This window comes from Ambystoma mexicanum, chromosome 1q (genome assembly GCF_040938575.1).
Source record: "Ambystoma mexicanum isolate Mex_15411 chromosome 1q, UKY_AmexF1_1, whole genome shotgun sequence".
NCBI classification, from domain to species: Eukaryota; Metazoa; Chordata; class Amphibia; order Caudata; family Ambystomatidae; genus Ambystoma; species Ambystoma mexicanum.
This window is the reverse complement of record NC_090922.1, coordinates 1,534,840,304-1,534,863,869: the sequence shown is the minus strand read 5'-3', so window position 1 is coordinate 1,534,863,869 and position 23,566 is coordinate 1,534,840,304.

Sequence of the window (23,566 nt, the reverse complement as noted above, 5' to 3'; positions counted from 1 at the left end):
ACACTAGCCCCGGCTCACGATCTCACATTCCTGCACAACTCAATTTCAGCTGCCACTCAGTAGAACACTAGCCCAGGCTCACGATCTCACATTCCGTACGCCTCAGCTTCAGCTGCCACTCAGTAGAACACTAGCCCCGGGTCATGATCTCACATTCCTGCACACCTCAGCTTCAGCTGCCACTCAGTAGAACACTAGCCCCGGCTCACGATCTCACATTCCCGCACACCTCAGCTTCAGCTGCCACTCAGTAGAACACTAGCCCCGGCTCATGATCTCACATTCCTGCACACCTCAGCTTCAGCTGCCACTCAGTGGAACATTAGCCCCGGATTATGATCTCACATTCCTGCAGACCTCAGCTTCAGCTGCCACTCAGTAGAACACTCACCCAGGGTCCCAATCCCACATTCCTGCACACCTCAGCTTCAGTTGCCACTCAGTAGAATACTAGCCCCAGCTCATGATCTCACATTCCTTAACACCTCAGCTTCTGCTGCCGCTGAGTAGCACACTCGCCCCGGCTCACGATCTCACATTCCTGCACACCTCAGCTTCAGCTGCCACTCAGTAGAAACCTCGCCCAGGCTCACGATCTCACATTCCTGCACACCTCACCTTCAGCGGCCACTTAGTACAACACTCGCTCAGGCTCACGTACTCACATTCCTGAACACCTCAGCTTCAGCTGCCACTCAGTAGAACACTCGCTCAGGCTCATGTACTCACATTCCTGCACACCTCAGCTTCAGCTGCCACTCAATAGAACACTCGCCCAGGCTCACGATCTCACATTCCTGCACACCTCAGCTTCAGCTGCCACTCAGTAGAACACTCGCCCATGCTCACGATCTCACATTCCTGCAGACCTCAACTTCAGCTGCCACTCAGTAGAACACTAGCCCCGGCTCACGATCTCACATTCCTTAACACCTCAGCTTCTGCTGCCACTGAGTAGCACACTCGCCCCGGCTCACGATCTCACATTCCTGCACACCTCAGCTTCTGCTGCCACTCAGTAGAACACTAGCCCCGGCTCAAGATCTCACATTCCTGCACACCTCAGCTTCAGCTGCCACTCAGAAGAACACTAGCCCCGGCTCACGATCTCACATTCCTGCACACCTCAGCTTCTGCTGCCACTGAGTAGAACACTAGCCCCGGCTCAAGATCTCACATTCCTGCACACCCCAGCTTAAGCTGCCACTCAGTAGAACATTCGACCAGGCTCACGATCTCACATTCCTGCACACCTCAGCTTCTGCTGCCACTCAGTAAAACACTAGCCCCGGGTCATGATCTCAAATTCCTGCACACCTCAGCGTCAGCTGCCACTCAGTACAACACTAGCCCCGGCTCACAAACTCACATTCCTGCACACCTCAGCTTCAGCTGCCACTCAGTAGAACACTAGCCCAGGCTCACGATCTCACATTCCGTACGCCTCAGCTTCAGCTGCCACTCAGTAGAACACTAGCCCCGGGTCATGATCTCACATTCCTGCACACCTCAGCATCAGCTGACACTCAGTAGAACACTCGCCCATGCTCACGATCTCACATTCCTGCACACCTCAGCTTCACCTGCCACTCAGTAGAACATTCACCCAGGCTCATGATCTCACATTCCTGCACACCTCAGCTTCAGCTGCCACTCAGTAGAACACTAGCCCCGGGTCACGATCTCACATTCCTGCACACCTCAGCTTCAGCTGCCACTCAGTAGAACACTAGCCCCGGCTCATGATCTCACATTCCTGCACACCTCAGCTTCAGTTGCCACTCAGTAGAATACTAGCCCCAGCTCATGATCTCACATTCCTGCAGACCTCAGCTTCAGCTGCCACTCAGTAGAAACCTCGCCCAGGCTCATGATCTCACATTCCTGCACACCTCAGCTTCAGCTGCCACTCAGTAGAACACTAGCCCCAGCTCATGATCTCACATTCCTGCAGACCTCAGCTTCAGCTGCCACTCAGTAGAAACCTCGCCCAGGCTCATGATCTCACATTCCTGCACACCTCAGCTTCACCTGCCACTCAGTAGAACATTCACCCAGGCTCATGATCTCACATTCCTGCACACCTCAGCTTCAGCTGCCACTCAGTAGAACAATAGCCCGGGGTCATGATCTCACATTCCTGCACACCTCAGCTTCAGCTGCCACTCAGTAGAACACTAGCCCCGGCTCACGATCTCACATTCCTGCACACCTCAGCTTCAGCTGCCACTCAGTAGAACAATAGCCCCGGGTCATGATCTCACATTCCTGCACACCTCAGCTTCAGCTGCCACTCAGTAGAACACTAGCCCCGGCTCACGATCTCACATTCCTGCACACCTCAGCTTCAGCTGCCACTCAGTAGAACACTAGCCCCGGCTCATGATCTCACATTCCTGCACACCTCAGCTTCAGTTGCCACTCAGTAGAATACTAGCCCCAGCTCATGATCTCACATTCCTGCACACCTCAGCTTCAGCTGCCACTCAGTGGAACACTAGCCCCGGATTATGATCTCACATTCCTGCAGACCTCAGCTTCAGCTGCCACTCAGTAGAACACTCACCCAGGGTCACAATCTCACATTCCTGCACACCTCAGCTTCAGTTGCCACTCAGTAGAATACTAGCCCCAGCTCATGATCTCACATTCCTGCAGACCTCAGCTTCAGCTGCCACTCAGTAGAAACCTCGCCCAGGCTCATGATCTCACATTCCTGCACACCTCACCTTCAGCTGCCACTTAGTACAACACTCGCTCAGGCTCACGTACTCTCATTCCTGCAGACCTCAGCTTCAGCTGCCACTCAGTAGAACACTCACCCAGGGTCACAATCTCACATTCCTGCACACCTCAGCTTCAGTTGCCACTCAGTAGAATACTAGCCCCAGCTCATGATCTCACATTCCTGCAGACCTCAGCTTCAGCTGCCACTCAGTAGAAACCTCGCCCAGGCTCACGATCTCACATTCCTGCACACCTCACCTTCAGCTGCCACTTAGTACAACACTCGCTCAGGCTCACGTACTCACATTCCTGCACACCTCAGCTTCAGCTGCCACTCAGTAGAACACTCGCTCAGGCTCATGTACTCACATTCCTGCACACCTCAGCTTCAGCAGCACTCAGTAGAACACTCGCCCAGGCTCACGATCTCACATTCCTGCACACCTCAGCTTCAGCTGCCACTCAGTAGAACACTAGAACCGGCTCACGATCTCACATTCCTGCACACCTCAGCTTCAGATGGCACTCAGTAGAAGACTCGCCCAGGCTCACTATGTCACATTCCTGCACACCTCAGCTTCAGCTGCCACTCAGTAGAACACTCGCCAAGGCTCACGATCTCACATTCCTGCACACCTCAGCTTCAGCTGCCACTCAGTAGAACACTCGCCCCAGCTCACGATCTCACATTGCTGCACACCTCAGCTTCAGAATCCACTCAGTAGAACACTAGCCCTGGCTCACGATCTCACATTCCTTAACACCTCAGCTTCAGCTGCCACTCAGTAGAACACTCGCCCCAGCTCACGAACTCACATTCCTGCACACCTCACCTTCAGCTGCCACTCAGTAGAACACTCGCCCCGGCTCACGATCTCACATTCCTGCACACCTCAGCTTCAGCTGCCACTCAGTAGAACACTCCCCCCAGCTCACGATCTCACATTCCTGCACACCTCAGCTTCAGCTGCCACTCAGTAAAACACTCGCCCCGGTTAACGATCTCACATTCCTTAACACCTCAGCTTCTGCTGCCACTGAGTAGAACACTAGCCCCGGCTCAAGATCTCACATTCCTTAACACCTCAGCTTCTGCTGCCACTGAGTAGAACACTAGCCCCGGCTCAAGATCTCACATTCCTGCACACCTCAGCTTCAGCTGCCACTCAGTAGAAGACTCATCCAGGCTCACGATCTCACATTCCTAAACACCTCAGCTTCAGCTGCCACTCAGTAGAACACTAGCCTAGGCTCACAAGCTCACATTCCTGCACGCCTCAGATTCAGCTGCCACTCAGTAGAACACCTGCCCAGGCTCACGAGCTCACATTCCTGCACACCTCAGATTCAGCTGCCACTCAGTTGGACACTCCCCCAGGCTCACGATCTCACATTCCTGCACACCTCAGCTTCAGTTGCCACTCAGTAGAACACTCGCCCAGGCTCACAATCTCACATTCCTGCACACCACAGCTTCAGCTGCCACGCAGTAGAACACTCGCCCAGGATCACGATCTCACCTTTCTGCACACCTCAGCTTCAGTTGCCACTCAGTAGAACACTCGCCCTGGTTCACGATCTCACATTCCTGCACACCTCAGCTTCAGCTGCCACTCAGTAGAACACTTGCCCAGGCTCACGATCTCACATTCCTGCACACCTCAGTTTCAGCTGCCACTCAGTAGAAAACTCGCCCAGACTCATGATCTCATATTCCTGCACACCTCAGCATCAGCTGCCACTCAGTAGAACACTCGCCCAGGCTCAAGATCTCATATTCCCCCACACCTCAGCTTCAGCTGCCACTCAGTAGAACACTCGCCCAGGCTCACGATCTCACATTCCTGTACACCTCAGCTTCAGCTGCCACTCAGTAGAACACTAGCCCCGGCTCAAGATCTCACATTCCTGCACACCTCAGCTTCAGCTGCCACTCAGTAGAACACTAGCCCCGGCTCATGATCTCACATTCCTGCACATTCCTGCACACCTCAGCATCAGCTGCCACTCAGTAGAACACTCGCCCAGGCTCAAGATCTCATATTCCCCCACACCTCAGCTTCAGCTGCCACTCAGTAGAACACTCGCCCAGGCTCACGATCTCACATTCCTGTACACCTCAGCTTCAGCTGCCACTCAGTAGAACACTAGCCCCGGCTCAAGATCTCACATTCCTGCACACCTCAGCTTCAGCTGCCACTCAGTGGAACACTAGCCCCGGATTATGATCTCACATTCCTGCAGACCTCAGCTTCAGCTGCCACTCAGTAGAACACTCACCCAGGGTCACGATCTCACATTCCTATACACACCTCAGCTGCAGTTGCCACTCAGTAGAATACTAGCCCCGGCTCATGATCTCACATTCCTGCAGACCTCAGCTTCAGCTGCCACTCAGTAGAACACTCGCCCAGGCTCACAATCTCACATTCCTGCACACCTCAGCTTCAGCTGCCACTCAGTAGAACACTCGCCCATGCTCACGATCTCACATTCCTGCACACCTCAGCTTCAGCTGCCACTCAGTAGAACACTAGCCCTGGCTCACGATCTCACATTCCTGCACACCTCAGCTTCAGCTGGCACTCAGTAGAAGACTCGCCCAGGCTCACGATCTCACATTCCTGCACACCTCAGCTTCAGCTGCCACTCAGTAGAACACTAGCCCCGGCTCATGATCTGACATTCCTGCACACCTCAGCTTTAACTGCCACTCAGTAGAACACTAGCCCCGGCTCAAGATCTGACATTCCTGCACACCTCAGCTTCAGCTGCCACTCAGTAGAACACTAGCCCCGGCTCAAGATCTCACATTCCTGCAGAACTCAGCTTCAGCTGCCACTCAGTAGAACACTCGCCCATGCTCACGATCTCACATTCCTGCACACCTCAATTTCAGCTGCCACTCAGTAGAACACCCGCCCAGGCTCACGATCTCACATTCCTGCACACCTCAGTTTCAGCTGCCACTCAGTAGAAAACTCGCCCAGGCTCACGATCTCACATTCCTGCACACCTCAGCATCAGCTGCCACTCAGTAGAACACTCGCCCAGGCTCAAGATCTCATATTCCCCCACACCTCAGCTTCAGCTGCCACTCAGTAGAACACTCACCCAGGCTCACGATCTCACATTCCTGTACACCTCAGCTTCAGCTGCCACTCAGTAGAACACTGGCCCCGACTCACGATCTCACATTCCTGCACACCTCAGCTTCAGCTGCCACTCTGTAGAACACTAGCCCCGGCTCATGATCTCACATTCCTGCAAATTCCTGCACACCTCAGCTTCAGCTGCCACTCAGTGGAACACTAGCCCCGGATTATGATCTCACATTCCTGCAGACCTCAGCTTCAGCTGCCACTCAGTAGAACACTCACCCAGGGTCACGATCTCACATTCCTATACACACCTCAGCTGCAGTTGCCACTCAGTAGAATACTAGCCCCGGCTCATGATCTCACATTCCTGCAGACCTCAGCTTCAGCTGCCACTCAGTAGAAACCTCGCCCAGGCTCACGATCTCACATTCCTGCACACCTCAGCTTCAGCTGCCACTTAGTAGAACACTCGCTCAGGCTCACGTACTCACATTCCTGCACACCTCCACTTCAGCTGCCACTCAGTAGAACACTAGCCCCGGCTCACGATCTCACATTCCTTAACACCTCAGCTTCTGCTGCCACTGAGTAGAACACTAGCCCCGGCTCAAGATCTCACATGCCTGCACACCTCAGCTTCAGCTGCCACTCAGTAGAACACTCGCCCAGGCTCACAATCTCACATTCCTGCACACCTCAGCTTCAGCTGCCACTCAGTAGAACACTCGCCCATGCTCACGATCTCACATTCCTGCACACCTCAGCTTCAGCTGCCACTCAGTAGAACACTAGCCCCGGCTCATGATCTGACATTCCTGCACACCTCAGCTTCAGCTGCCACTCAGTAGAACACTCGCCCCGGCTCACGATCTCACATTCCTGCACACCTCAGCTTCAGCTGCCACTCAGTAGAACACTCGCCCATGCTCACGATCTCACATTCCTGCACACCTCAGCTTCAGCTGCCACTCAGTAGAACACTAGCCCCGGCTCAAGATCTGACATTCCTGCACACCTCAGCTTCAGCTGCCACTCAGTAGAACACTAGCCCCAGCTCAAGATCTCACATTCCTGCAGAACTCAGCTTCAGCTGCCACTCAGTAGAACACTCGCCCATGCTCACGATCTCACATTCCTGCACACCTCAATTTCAGCTGCCACTCAGTAGAACACCCGCCCAGGCTCATGAGCTCACATTCCTGCACACCTCAGCTTCAGCTGCCACTCAGTAGAACACTCCCCCAGGCTCACGATCTCACATTCCTGCACACCTCAGCTTCAGTTGCCACTCAGTAGAACACTCGCCCATGCTCACGATCTCACATTCCTGCACACCGCAGCTTCAGCTGCCACTCAGTAGAACACTCGCCCCGGCTCACGATCTCACATTCCTGCACAACTCAACTTCAGCTGCCACTCAGTAGAAAACTAGCCCCGGCTCACAATCTCACATTCCTGCACACCCCAGCTTCAGCTGCCACTCAGTACAACACTAGCCCTGGCTCACAATCTCACATTCCTGCACACCTCAGCTTCAGCTGCCACTCAGTAGAACACTAGCCCAGGCTCACGATCTCACATTCCGTACGCCTCAGCTTCAGCTGCCACTCAGTAGAACACTAGCCCTGGGTCATGATCTCACATTCCTGCACACCTCAGCATCAGCTGACACTCAGTAGAACACTCGCCCATGCTCACTATCTCACATTCCTGCAGACCTCAGCTTCAGCTGCCACTCAGTAGAAACCTCGCCCAGGCTCACGATCTCACATTCCTGCACACCTCAGCTTCAGCTGCCACTCAGTAGAACACTCGCTCAGGCTCATGTACTCACATTCCTGCACACCTCAGCTTCAGCTGCCACTCAGTAGAACACTAGCCCCGGCTCATGATCTCACATTCCTGCACATTCCTGCACACCTCAGCTTCAGCTGCCACTCAGTGGAACACTAGCCCCGGATTATGATCTCACATTCCTGCAGACCTCAGCTTCAGCTGCCACTCAGTAGAACACTCACCCAGGGTCACGATCTCACATTCCTATACACACCTCAGCTGCAGTTGCCACTCAGTAGAATACTAGCCCCGGCTCATGATCTCACATTCCTGCAGACCTCAGCTTCAGCTGCCACTCAGTAGAAACCTCGTCCAGGCTCACGATCTCACATTCCTGCACACCTCAGCTGCCACTTAGTAGAACACTCGCTCAGGCTCACGTACTCACATTCCTGCACACCTCAGCTTCAGCTGCCACTCAGTAGAACACTAGCCCCGGCTCACGATCTCACATTCCTTAACACCTCAGCTTCTGCTGCCACTGAGTAGAACACTAGCCCGGCTCAAGATCTCACATTCCTGCACACCTCAGCTTCAGCTGCCACTCAGTAGAACACTCGCCCAGGCTCACGATCTCACATTCCTGCACACCTCAGCTTCAGCTGCCACTCAGTAGAACACTCGCCCATGCTCACGATCTCACATTCCTGCACACCTCAGCTTCAGCTGCCACTCAGTAGAACACTAGCCACGGCTCACGATCTCACATTCCTGCACACCTCAGCTTCAGCTGGCACTCAGTAGAAGACTCGCCCAGGCTCCCGATCTCACATTCCTGCACACCTCAGCTTCAGCTGCCACTCAGTAGAACACAAGCCCCGGCTCATGATCTGACATTCCTGCACACCTCAGCTTCAGCTGCCACTCAGTAGAACACTAGCCCCGGCTCAAGATCTGACATTCCTGCAGAACTCAGCTTCAGCTGCCACTCAGTAGAACACTCGCCCATGCTCACGATCTCACATTCCTGCACACCTCAATTTCAGCTGCCACTTAGTAGAACACCCGCCCAGGCTCATGAGCTCACATTCCTGCACACCTCAGCTTCAGCTGCCACTCAGTAGAACACTCCCCCAGGCTCACGATCTCACATTCCTGCACACCTCAGCTTCAGTTGCCACTCACTAGAACACTCGCCCAGGCTCGCGATCTCACATTCCTGCACACCGCAGCTTCAGCTGCCACTCAGTAGAACACTCGCCCAGGCTCACGATCTCACATTCCTTCATACCTCAGCTTCAGCTGCCACTCAGTAGAACACTCGCCCCGGCTCACGATCTCACATTCCTGCACACCTCAGCTTCAGCTGCCACTCAGTAGAACACTCGCCCCGGCTCACAATCTCACATTCCTGCACACCTCAGCTTCAGCTGCCACTCAGTAGAACACTCGCCCTGGCTCACGATCTCACATTCCTTAACACCTCAGCTTCTGCTGCCACTGAGTAGAACACTAGCCCCGGCTCATGATCTGACATTCCTGCACACCTCAGCTTCAGCTGCCACTCAGTAGAACACTAGCCCATGCTCACGATCTCACATTCCTGCACACCTCAACTTCAGCTGCCACTCAGTAGAAAACTAGCCCCGGCTCACGATCTCACATTCCTGCACACCCCAGCTTCAGCTGCCACTCAGTAGAACATTCGCCCAGGCTCACGATCTCACATTCCTGCACACCTCAGCTTCTGCTGCCACTCAGTAAAACACTAGTCCCGGGTCATGATCTCAAATTCCTGCACACCTCAGCGTCAGCTGACACTCAGTAGAACACTAGCCCAGGCTCACGATCTCACATTCCGTACGCCTCAGCTTCAGCTGCCACTCAGTAGAACACTAGCCCTGGGTCATGATCTCACATTCCTGCACACCTCAGCATCAGCTGACACTCAGTAGAACACTCGCCCATGCTCACGATCTCACATTCCTGCAGACCTCAGCTTCAGCTGCCACTCAGTAGAAACCTCGCCCAGGCTCACGATCTCACATTCCTGCACACCTCAGCTTCAGCTGCCACTCAGTAGAACACTCGCTCAGGCTCATGTACTCACATTCCTGCACACCTCAGCTTCAGCTGCCACTCAGTAGAACACTAGCCCCGGCTCACGATCTCACATTCCTGCACACCTCAGCTTCAGCTGCCACTCAGTAGAGCACTAGCCCCGGCTCATGATCTCACATTCCTGAACATTCCTGCACACCTCAGCTTCAGCTGCCACTCAGTGGAACACTAGCCCCGGATTATGATCTCACATTCCTGCAGACCTCAGCTTCAGCTGCCACTCAGTAGAACACTCACCCAGGGTCACGATCTCACATTCCTATACACATCTCAGCTGCAGTTGCCACTCAGTAGAATACTAGCCCCGGCTCATGATCTCACATTCCTGCAGACCTCAGCTTCAGCTGCCACTCAGTAGAAACCTCGCCCAGGCTCACGATCTCAAATTCCTGCACACCTCAGCTTCAGCTGCCACTTAGTAGAACACTCGCTCAGGCTCACATACTCACATTCCTGCACACCTCAGCTTCAGCTGCCACTCAGTAGAACACTAGCCCCGGCTCACGATCTCACATTCCTTAACACCTCAGCTTCTGCTGCCACTGAGTAGAACACTAGCCCCGGCTCAAGATCTCACATTCCTGCACACCTCAGCTTCAGCTGCCACTCAGTAGAACACTCGCCCAGGCTCACGATCTCACATTCCTGCACACCTCAGCTTCAGCTGCCACTCAGTAGAACACTCGCCCATGCTCACGATCTCACATTCCTGCACACCTCAGCTTCAGCTGCCACTCAGTAGAACACTAGCCACGGCTCACGATCTCACATTCCTGCACACCTCAGCTTCAGCTGGCACTCAGTAGAAGACTCGCCCAGGCTCCCGATCTCACATTCCTGCACACCTCAGCTTCAGCTGCCACTCAGTAGGACACTAGCCCCGGCTCATGATCTGACATTCCTGCACACCTCAGCTTCAGCTGCCACTCAGTAGAACACTAGCCCCGGCTCAAGATCTGACATTCCTGCACACCTCAGTTTCAGCTGCCACTCAGTAGAACACTAGCCCCGGCTCAAGATCTCACATTCCTGCAGAACTCAGCTTCAGCTGCCACTCAGTAGAACACTCGCCCATGCTCACGATCTCACATTCCTGCACACCTCAATTTCAGCTGCCACTCAGTAGAGCACCCGCCCAGGCTCATGAGCTCACATTCCTGCACACCTCAGCTTCAGCTGCCACTCAGTAGAACACTCCCCCAGGCTCACGATCTCACATTCCTGCACACCTCAGCTTCAGTTGCCACTCAGTAGAACACTCGCCCAGGCTCACGATCTCACATTCCTGCACACCGCAGCTTCAGCTGCCACTCAGTAGAACACTCGCCCAGGCTCACGATCTCACATTCCTGCACACCTCAGCTTCAGCTGCCACTCAGTAGAACACTCGCCCCGGCTCACGATCTCACATTCCTGCACACCTCAGCTTCAGCTGCCACTCAGTAGAACACTCGCCCTGGCTCACAATCTCACATTCCTTAACACCTCAGCTTCTGCTGCCACTGAGTAGAACACTAGCCCAGGCTCAAGATCTCACATTCCTGCACACCTCAGCTTCAGCTGCCACTCAGTAGAAGACTAGCCCAGGCTCACGATCTCACATTCCTGCACACCTCAGCTTCAGCTGCCACTCAGTAGAACACTAGCCCCGGCTCATGATCTGACATTCCTGCACACCTCAGCTTCATCTGCCACTCAGTAGAACACTAGCCCATGCTCACGATCTCACATTCCTGCACACCTCAACTTCAGCTGCCACTCAGTACAACACTAGCCCCGGCTCACAATCTCACATTCCTGCACATCTCAGCTTCAGCTGCCACTCAGTAGAACACTAGCCCAGGCTCACGATCTCACATTCCGTACGCCTCAGCTTCAGCTGCCACTCAGTAGAACACTAGCCCCGGGTCATGATCTCACATTCCTGCACACCTCAGCTTCAGCTGCCACTCAGTAGAACACTAGCCCCGGCTCACGATCTCACATTCCCGCACACCTTAGCTTCAGCTGCCACTCAGTAGAACACTAGCCCCGGCTCATGATCTCACATTCCTGCACACCTCAGCTTCAGCTGCCACTCAGTGGAACATTAGCCCCGGATTATGATCTCACATTCCTGCAGACCTCAGCTTCAGCTGCCACTCAGTAGAACACTCACCCAGGGTCACAATCTCACATTCCTGCACACCTCAGCTTCAGTTGCCACTCAGTAGAATACTAGCCCCAGCTCATGATCTCACATTCCTTAACACCTCAGCTTCTGCTGCCACTGAGTAGCACACTCACCCCGGCTCACAATCTCACATTCCTGCACACCTCAGCTTCAGCTGCCACTCAGTAGAAACCTCGCCCAAGCTCACGATCTCACATTCCTGCACACCTCACCTTCAGCTGCCTCTTAGTACAACACTCGCTCAGGCTCACGTACTCACATTCCTGCACACCTCAGCTTCAGCTGCAACTCAGTAGAACACTCGCTCAGGCTCATGTACTCACATTCCTGCACACCTCAGCTTCAACTGCCACTCAGTAGAACACTCGCCCAGGCTCACGATCTCACATTCCTGCACACCTCAGCTTCAGCTGCCACTCAGTAGAACACTCGCCCATGCTCACGATCTCACATTCCTGCACACCTCAGCTTCAGCTGCCACTCAGTAGAACACTAGCCCCGGCTCACGATCTCACATTCCTTAACATCTCAGCTTCTGCTGCCACTGAGTAGCACACTCGCCCCGGCTCACGATCTCACATTCCTGCACACCTCAGCTTCTGCTGCCACTGAGTAGAACACTAGCCCCGGCTCAAGATCTCACATTCCTGCACACCTCAGCTTCAGCTGCCACTCAGAAGAACACTAGCCCCGGTTCACGATCTCACATTCCTGCACACCTCAGCTTCTGCTGCCACTGAGTAGAACACTAGCCCCGGCTCAAGATCTCACATTCCTGCACACCCCAGCTTCAGCTGCCACTCAGTAGAACATTCGCCCAGGCTCACAATCTCACATTCCTGCACACCTCAGCTTCTGCTGCCACTCAGTAAAACACTAGCCCCGGGTCATGATCTCAAATTCCTGCACACCTCAGCGTCAGCTGCCAATCAGTACAACACTAGCCCCGGCTCACAATCTCACATTCCTGCACACCTCAGCTTCAGCTGCCACTCAGTAGAACACTAGCCCAGGCACACGATCTCACATTCTGTACGCCTCAGCTTCAGCTGCCACTCAGTAGAACACTAGCCCCGGGTCATGATCTCACATTCCTGCACACCTCAGCATCAGCTGACACTCAGTAGAACACTCACCCATGCTCACGATCTCACATTCCTGCACACCTCAGCTTCACCTGCCACTCAGTAGAACATTCAACCAGGCTCATGATCTCACATTCCTGCACACCTCAGCTTCAGCTGCCACTCAGTAGAACAATAGCCCCGGGTCATGATCTCACATTCCTGCACACCTCAGCTTCAGCTGCCACTCAGTAGAACACTAGCCCCGGCTCACGATCTCACATTCCTGCACACCTCAGCTTCAGCTGCCACTCAGTAGAACACTAGCCCAGGCTCATGATCTCACATTCCTGCACACCTCAGCTTCAACTGCCACTCAGTGGAACACTAGCCCCGGATTATGATCTCACATTCCTGCAGACCTCAGCTTCAGCTGCCACTCAGTAGAACACTCACCCAGGGTCACAATCTCACATTCCTGCACACCTCAGCTTCAGTTGCCACTCAGTAGAATACTAGCCCCAGTTCATGATCTCACATTCTTGCAGACCTCAGCTTCAGCTGCCACTCAGTAGAAACCTCGCCCAGGCTCACGATCTCACATTCCTGCACACCTCACCTTCAGCTGCCACTTAGTACAACACTCGCTCAGGCTCACGTACTCACATTCCTGCAGACTTCAGCTTCAGCTGCCACTCAGTAGAACACTCACCCAGGGTCACAATCTCACATTCCTGCACACCTCAGCTTCACTTGCCACTCAGTATAATACTAGCCCTAGCTCATGATCTCACATTCCTGCAGACCTCAGCTTCAGCTGCCACTCGGTAGAAACCTCGCCCAGGCTCACGATCTCACATTCCTGCACACCTCACCTTCAGCTGTCACTTAGTACAACACTCGCTCAGGCTCACGTACTCACATTCCTGCACACCTCAGCTTCAGCTGCCACTCAGTAGAACACTCGCTCCGGCTCATGTACTCACATTCCTGCACACCTCAGCTTCAGCAGCACTCAGTAGAACACTCGCCCAGGCTCACGATCTCACATTCCTGCACACCTCAGCTTCAGCTGCCACTCAGTAGAACACTAGCCCCGGCTCACAATCTCACATTCCTGCACACCTCAGCTTCAGCTGGCACTCAGTAGAAGACTCGCCCAGGCTCACTATGTCACATTCCTGCATACCTCAGCTTCAGCTGCCACTCAGTAGAACACTAGCCCATGCTCACGATCTCACATTCCTGCACACCTCAACTTCAGCTGCCACTCAGTGGAACACTCGCCCAGGCTCACAATCTCACATTCCTGCACACCTCAGCTTCAGCTGCCACTCAGTAGAACACTCGCCAAGGCTCACGATCTCACATTCCTGCACACCTCAGCTTCAGCTGCCACTCAGTAGAACACTCGCCCCAGCTCACGATCTCACATTGCTGCACACCTCAGCTTCAGAATCCACTCAGTAGAACACTAGCCCTGGCTCACGATCTCACATTCCTTAACACCTCAGCTTCAGCTGCCACTCAGTAGAACACTCGCCCCAGCTCACGATCTCACATTCCTGCACACCTCACCTTCAGCTGCCACTCAGTAGAACACTCGCCCCGGCTCACGATCTCACATTCCTGCACACCTCAGCTTCAGCTGCCACTCAGTAGAACACTCGCCCCAGCTCACGATCTCACATTCCTGCACACCTCAGCTTCAGCTGCCACTCAGTAGAACACTCGCCCCGGTTCACGATCTCACATTCCTTAACACCTCAGCTTCTGCTGCCACTGAGTAGAACACTAGCCCCGGCTCAAGATCTCACATTCCTTAACACCTCAGCTTCTGCTGCCACTGAGTAGAACACTAGCCCCGGCTCAAGATCTCACATTCCTGCACACCTCAGCTTCAGCTGCCACTCAGTAGAAGACTCATCCAGGCTCACGATCTCACATTCCTGCACACCTCAGCTTCAGCTGCCACTCAGTAGAACACTAGCCCCGGCTCATGATCTGACATTCATGCACACCTCAGCTTCAGCTGCCACTCAGTAGAACACTAGCCTAGGCTCACGAGCTCACATTCCTGCACACCTCAGATTCAGCTGCCACTCAGTAGAACACCCTCCCAGGCTCACGAGCTCACATTCCTGCACACCTCAGAATCAGCTGCCACTCAGTAGGACACTCCCCCAGGCTCACGATCTCACATTCCAACACACCTCAGCTTCAGTTGCCACTCAGTAGAACACTCACCCAGGCTCACGATCTCACATTCCTGCACACCACAGCTTCAGCTGCCACGCAGTAGAACACTCGCCCAGGATCACGATCTCACCTTTCTGCACACCTCAGCTTCAGCTGCCATTCAGTAGAACACTCGCCCCGGCTCACGATCTCACATTCCTGCACACCTCAGCTTCAGCTGCCACTCAGTAGAACACTCGCCCAGGCTCACGATCGCACATTCCTGCACACCTCAGCTTCAGCTGCCACTCAGTAGAACACTAGCCCCGGCTCATGATCTCACATTCCTGCACTTCTCAGCTTCAGGTGCCACTCAGTAGAACACTCGCCCAGGCTCACGATCTCACATTCCTGCACACCTCAGCTTTAGCTGCCACTCAGTAGAACACTCGCCCATGCTCACGATCTCACATTCCTGCACACCTCAGCTTCAGCTGCCACTCAGTAGAACAATCGCCCAGGCTCACGATCTCACCTTCCTGTACACCTCAGCTTCAGCTGCCACTCAGTAGAACACTCGCCCAGGCTCACGATCGCACATTCCTGCACACCTCAGCTTCAGCTGCCATTCAGAAGAACACTCGCCCCGGCTCACGATCTCACATTCCTGCACACCTCAGCTTCAGCTGCCACTCAGTTGAACACGCGCCCCGGCTCACGATCTCACATTTCTGCACACCTCAGCTTCAGCTGCCACTCAGTAGAACACTCGCCCATGCTCACGATCTCACATTCCTGCACACCTCAGCTTCAGCTGCCACTCAGTAGAACACTCGCCCCGGCTCACGATCTCACATTCCTGCACACCTCAGCTTCAGCTGCCACTCAGTAGAACACGCGCCCCGGCTCACGATCTCACATTCCTGCACAACTCAGCTTCAGCTGCCACTCAGTAGAACACTCGCCCCGGCTCACGATCTCACATTCCTGCACACCTCAGCTTCAGCTGGCACTCAGTAGAACACTCGCCCCGGCTCACGATCTCACATTTCTGCACACCTCAGCTTCAGCTGCCACTCAGTAGAACACTCGCCCATGCTCACGATCTCACATTCCTGCACACCCCAGCTTCAGCTGCCACTCAGTAGAACACTAGCCCCGGCTCACGATCTCACATTCCTGCACACCTCAGCTTCAGCTGGCACTCAGTAGAAGACTCGCCCAGGCTCACGATCTCACATTCCTGCACACCTCAGCTTCTGCTGCCACTGAGTAGAACACTAGCCCCGGCTCAAGATCTCACATGCCTGCACACCTCAGCGTCAGATGCCACTCAGTAGAACACTAGCCCAGGCTCACGATCTCACATTCATGCACACCTCAGCTTCAGCTGCCACTCAGTAGAACACTCGCCCATGCTCACAATCTCACATTCCTGCACACCTCAGCTTCAGCTGCCACTCAGTAGAACACTAGCCCCGGCTCACGATCTCACATTCCTGCACACCTCAGCTTCAGCTGGCACTCAGTAGAAGACTCGCCCAGGCTCACGATCTCACATTCCTGCACACCTCATCTTCAGCTGCCACTCAGTAGAACACTAGCCCCGGCTCATGATCTGACATTCCTGCACACCTCAGCTTCAGCTGCCACTCAGTAGAACACTAGCCCCGGCTCAAGATCTGACATTCCTGCACACCTCAGCTTCAGCTGCCACTCAGTAGAACACTAGCCCCGGCTCAAGATCTCACATTCCTGCAGAACTCAGCTTCAGCTGCCACTCAGTAGAACACTCGCCCATGCTCACGATCTCACATTCCTGCACACCTCAATTTCAGCTGCCACTCAGTAGAACACTCCCCCAGGCTCACGATCTCACATTCCTGCACACCTCAGCTTCAGTTGCCACTCAGTAGAACACTCGCCCAGTCTCACGATCTGACATTCCTGCACACCGCAGCTTCAGCTGCCACTCAGTAGAACACTCGCCCAGGCTCACGATCTCACATTCCTGCACACCTCAGCTTCAGCTGCCACTCAGTAGAACACTCGCCCCGGCTCACGATCTCACATTCCTGCACACCTCAGCTTCAGCTGCCACACAGTAGAACACTCGCCCCGGCTCACGATCTCACATTCCTGCACACCTCAGCTTCAGCTGCCACTCAGTAGAACACTCGCCCCGGCTCACAATCTCACATTCCTTAACACCTCAGCTTCTGCTGCCACTGAGTAGAAGACTCGCCCAGGCTCACGATCTCACATTCCTGCACACCTCAGCTTCAGCTGCCACTCAGTAGAACACTAGCCCCGGCTCATGATCTGACATTCCTGCACACCTCAGCTTCAGCTGCCACTCAGTAGAACACTAGCCCATGCTCACGATCTCACATTCCTGCACACCTTAACTTCAGCTGCCACTCAGTAGAAAACTAGCCCCGGCTCACGATCTCACATTCCTGCACACCCCAGCTTCAGCTGCCACTCAGTAGAACATTCGCCCAGGCTCACGATCTCACATTCCTGCACACCTCAGCTTCTGCTGCCACTCAGTAAAACACTAGTCCCGGGTCTTGATTTCAAATTCCTGCACACCTCAGCGTCAGCTGCCACTCAGTACAACACTAGCCCCGGCTCACAATCTCACATTCCTGCACACCTCAGCTTCAGCTGCCACTCAGTAGAACACCCTCCCAGGCTCACGAGCTCACATTCCTGCACACCTCAGAATCAGCTGCCACTCAGTAGGACACTCCCCCAGGCTCACGATCTCACATTCCAACACACCTCAGCTTCAGTTGCCACTCAGTAGAACACTCGCCCAGGCTCACGATCTCACATTCCTGCACACCACAGCTTCAGCTGCCACGCAGTAGAACACTCGCCCAGGATCACGATCTCACCTTTCTGCACACCTCAGCTTCAGCTGCCATTCAGTAGAACACTCGCCCCGGCTCACGATCTCACATTCCTGCACACCTCAGCTTCAGCTGCCACTCAGTAGAACATTCGCCCAGGCTCACGATCGCACATTCCTGCACACCTCAGCTTCAGCTGCCACTCAGTAGAACACTAGCCCCGGCTCATGATCTCACATTCCTGCACTTCTCAGCTTCAGGTGCCACTTAGTAGAACACTCGCCCAGGCTCACGATCTCACATTCCTGCACACCTCAGCTTTAGCTGCCACTCAGTAGAACACTCGCCCATGCTCACGATCTCACATTCCTGCACACCTCAGCTTCAGCTGCCACTCAGTAGAACAATCGCCCAGGCTCACGATCTCACCTTCCTGTACACCTCAGCTTCAGCTGCCACTCAGTAGAACACTCGCCCAGGCTCACGATCGCACATTCCTGCACACCTCAGCTTCAGCTGCCATTCAGTAGAACACTCGCCCCGGCTCACGATCTCACATTCCTGCACACCTCAGCTTCAGCTGCCACTCAGTTGAACACGCGTCCCGGCTCACGATCTCACATTTCTGCACACCTCAGCTTCAGCTGCCACTCAGTAGAACACTCGCCCATGCTCACGATCTCACATTCCTGCACACCTCAGCTTCAGCTGCCACTCAGTAGAACACTCGCCCCGGTTCACGATCTCACATTCCTTAACACCTCAGCTTCAGCTGCCACTCAGTAGTACACTCGCCCCGGCTCACGATCTCACATTCCTGCACACCTCAGCTTCTGCTGCCACTCAGTAAAACATTAGTCCCGGGTCATGATCTCAAATTCCTGCACACCTCAGCGTCAGCTGCCACTCAGTACAACACTATCCCTGGCTCACAATCTCACATTCCTGCACACCTCAGCTTCAGCTGCCACTCAGTAGAACACTAGCCCAGGCTCACGATCTCACATTCCGTACGCCTCAGCTTCAGCTGCCACTCAGTAGAACACTAGCCCTGGGTCATGATCTCACATTCCTGCACACCTCAGCATCAGCTGACACTCAGTAGAACACTCGCCCATGCTCACGATCTCACATTCCTGCAGACCTCAGCTTCAGCTGCCACTCAGTAGAAACCTCGCCCAGGCTCACGATCTCACATTACTGCACACCTCAGCTTCAGCTGCCACTCAGTAGAACACTAGCCCCGGCTCACGATCTCACATTCCTGTACACCTCAGCTTCAGCTGTCACTCAGTAGAACACTAGCCCCGGCTCATGATCTCACATTACTGCACATTCCTGCACACCTCAGCTTCAGCTGCCACTCAGTGGAACACTCGCCCCGGATTATGATCTCACATTCCTCCAGACCTCAGCTTCAGCTGCCACTCAGTAGAACACTCACCCAGGGTCACGATCTCACATTCCTATACACACCTCAGCTGCAGTTGCCACTCAGTAGAATACTAGCCCCGGCTCATGATCTCACATTCCTGCAGACCTCAGCTTCAGCTGCCACTCAGTAGAAACCTCGCCCAGGCTCACGATCTCACATTCCTGCACACCTCAGCTTCAGCTGCCACTTAGTAGAACACTCGCTCAGGCTCACGTACTCACATTCCTGCACACCTCAGCTTCAGCTGCCACTCAGTAGAACACTAGCCCCGGCTCACGATGTCACATTCCTTAACACCTCAACTTCTGCTGCCACTGAGTAGAACACTAGCCCCGGCTCAAGATCTCACATTCCTGCACACCCCAGCTTCAGCTGCCACTCAGTAGAACACTCACCCAGGCTCACGATCTCACATTCCTGCACACCTCAGCTTCAGCTGCCACTCAGTAGAACACTCGCCCATGCTCACGATCTCACATTCCTGCACACCTCAGCTTCAGCTGCCACTCAGTAGAACACTAGCCACGGCTCACGATCTCACATTCCTGCAAACCTCAGCTTCAGCTGGCACTCAGTAGAAGACTCGCCCAGGCTCCCGATCTCACATTCCTGCACACCTCAGCTTCAGCTGGCACTCAGTAGAACACTAGCCCCGGCTCATGATCTGACATTCCTGCACACCTCAGCTTCAGCTGCCACTCAGTAGAACACTAGCCCCGGCTCAAGATCTGACATTCCTGCACACCTCAGCTTCAGCTGCCACTCAGTAGAACACTAGCCCCGGCTCAAGATCTCACATTCCTGCAGAACTCAGCTTCAGCTGCCACTCAGTAGAACACTCGCCCATGCTCACGATCTCACATTCCTGCACAACTCAATTTCATCTGCCACTCAGTAGAACACCCGCCCAGGCTCATGAGCTCACATTCCTGCACACCTCAGCTTCAGCTGCCACTCAGTAGAACACTCCCCCAGGCTCACGATCTCACATTCCTGCACACCTCAGCTTCAGTTGCCACTCAGTAGAACACTCGCCCAGGCTCACGATCTCACATTCCTGCACACCGCAGCTTCAGCTGCCACTCAGTAGAACACTCGCCCAGGCTCACGATCTCACATTCCTGCACACCTCAGCTTCAGCTGCCACTCAGTAGAACACTCGCCCCGGCTCACGATCTCAAATTCCTGCACACCTCAGCTTCAGCTGCCACTCAGTAGAACACTCGCCCCGGCTCACGATCTCACATTCCTGCACACCTCAGCTTCAGCTGCCACTCAGTAGAACACTCGCCCTGGCTCACGATCTCACATTCCTTAACACCTCAGCTTCTGCTGCCACTGAGTAGAACACTAGCCCCGGCTCAAGATCTCACATTCCTGCACACCTCAGCTTCTGCTGCCACTCAGTAGAAGACTAGCCCAGGCTCACGATCTCACATTCTTGCACACCTCAGCTTCAGCTGCCACTCAGTAGAACACTAGCCCCGGCTCATGATCTGACATTCCTGCACACCTCAGCTTCAGCTGCCACTCAGTAGAACACTAGCCCATGCTCACGATCTCACATTCCTGCACACCTCAACTTCAGCTGCCACTCAGTAGAAAACTAGCCCCGGCTCACGATCTCGCATTCCTGCACACCCCAGCTTCAGCTGCCACTCAGTAGAACATTCGCCCAGGCTCACGATCTCAAATTCCTGCACACCTCAGCGTCAGCTGCCACTCAGTACAACACTAGCCCCGGCTCACAATCTCACATTCCTGCACACCTCAGCTTCAGCTGCCACTCAGTAGAACACTAGCCCAGGCTCACGATCTCACATTCCGTACGCCTCAGCTTCAGCTGCCACTCAGTAGAACACTAGCCCCGGGTCATGATCTCACATTCCTGCACACCTCAGCTTCAGCTGCCACTCAGTAGAACACTAGCCCCGGCTCACGATCTCACATTCCCGCACACCTCAGCTTCAGCTGCCACTCAGTAGAACACTAGCCCCGGCTCATGATCTCACATTCCTGCACACCTCAGCTTCAGCTGCCACTCAGTGGAACATTAGCCCCGGATTATGATCTCACATTCCTGCAGACCTCAGCTTCAGCTGCCACTCAGTAGAACACTCACCCAGGGTCACAATCTCATATTCCTGCACACCTCAGCTTCAGTTGCCACTCAGTAGAATACTAGCCCCAGCTCATGATCTCACATTCCTTAACACCTCAGCTTCTGCTGCCACTGAGTAGCACACTCGCCCCGGCTCACGATCTCACATTCCTGCACACCTCAGCTTCAGCTGCCACTCAGTAGAAACCTCGCCCAGGCTCACGATCTCACATTCCTGCACACCTCACCTCAGCTGCCACTTAGTACAACACTCGCTCAGGCTCACGTACTCACATTCCTGAACACCTCAGCTTCAGCTGCCACTCAGTAGAACACTCGCTCAGGCTCATGTACTCACATTCCTGCACACCTCAGCTTCAGCTGCCACTCAGTAGAACACTCGCCCAGGCTCACGATCTCACATTCCTGCACACCTCAGCTTCAGCTGCCACTCAGTAGAACACTCGCCCATGCTCACGATCTCACATTCCTGCACACCTCAGCTTCAGCTGCCACTCAGTAGAACACTAGCCCCGGCTCACGATCTCACATTCCTTAACACCTCAGCTTCTGCTGCCACTCAGTAGAACACTAGCCCCGTCTCACGATCTCACATTCCCGCACACCTCAGCTTCAGCTGCCACTCAGTAGAACACTAGCCCCGGCTCATGATCTCACATTCCTGCACACCTCAGCTTTAGCTGCCACTCAGTGGAACATTAGCCCCGGATTATGATCTCACATTCTTGCAGACCTCAGCTTCAGCTGCCACTCAGTAGAACACTCATCCAGGGTCACAATCTCACATTCCTGCACACCTCAGCTTCAGTTGCCACTCAGTAGAATACTAGCCCCAGCTCATGATCTCACATTCCTTAACACCTCGCTTCAGCTGCCACTCAGTGGAACATTAGCCCCGGATTATGATCTCACATTCCTGCAGACCTCAGCTTCAGCTGCCACTCAGTAGAACACTCACCCAGGGTCACAATCTCACATTCCTGCACACCTCAGCTTCAGTTGCCACTCAGTAGAATACTAGCCCCAGCTCATGATCTCACATTCCTTAACACCTCAGCTTCTGCTGCCACTGAGTAGCACACTCGCCCCGGCTCACGATCTCACATTCCTGCACACCTCAGCTTCAGCTGCCACTCAGTAGAAACCTCACCCAGGCTCACGATCTCACATTCCTGCACACCTCACCTTCAGCTGCCACTTAGTACAACACTCGCTCAGGCTCACGTACTCACATTCCTGAACACCTCAGCTTCAGCTGCCACTCAGTAGAACACTCGCTCAGGCTCATGTACTCACATTCCTGCACACCTCAGCTTCAGCTGCCACTCAGTAGAACACTCGCCCAGGCTCACGATCTCACATTCCTGCACACCTCAGCTTCAGCTGCCACTCAGTAGAACACTCGCCCATGCTCACGATCTCACATTCCTGCACACCTCAGCTTCAGCTGCCACTCAGTAGAACACTAGCCCCGGCTCACGATCTCACATTCCTTAACACCTCAGCTTCTGCTGCCACTGAGTAGCACACTCGCCCCGGCTCACGATCTCACATTCCTGCACACCTCAGCTTCTGCTGCCACTGAGTAGAACACTAGCCCCGGCTCAAGATCTCACATTCCTGCACACCTCAGCTTCAGCTGCCACTCAGAAGAACACTAGCCCCGGCTCACGATCTCACATTCCTGCACACCTCAGCTTCTGCTGCCACTGAGTAGAACACTAGCCCCGGCTCAAGATCTCACATTCCTGCACACCCCAGCTTCAGCTGCCACTCAGTAGAACATTCGCCCAGGCTCACGATCTCACATTCCTGCACACCTCAGCTTCTGCTGCCACTCAGTAAAACACTAGCCCCGGGTCATGATCTCAAATTCCTGCACACCTCAGTGTCAGCTGCCACTCAGTACAACACTAGCCCCGGCTCACAAACTCACATTCCTGCACACCTCAGCTTCAGCTGCCACTCAGTAGAACACTAGCCCAGGCTCACGATCTCACATTCCGTACGC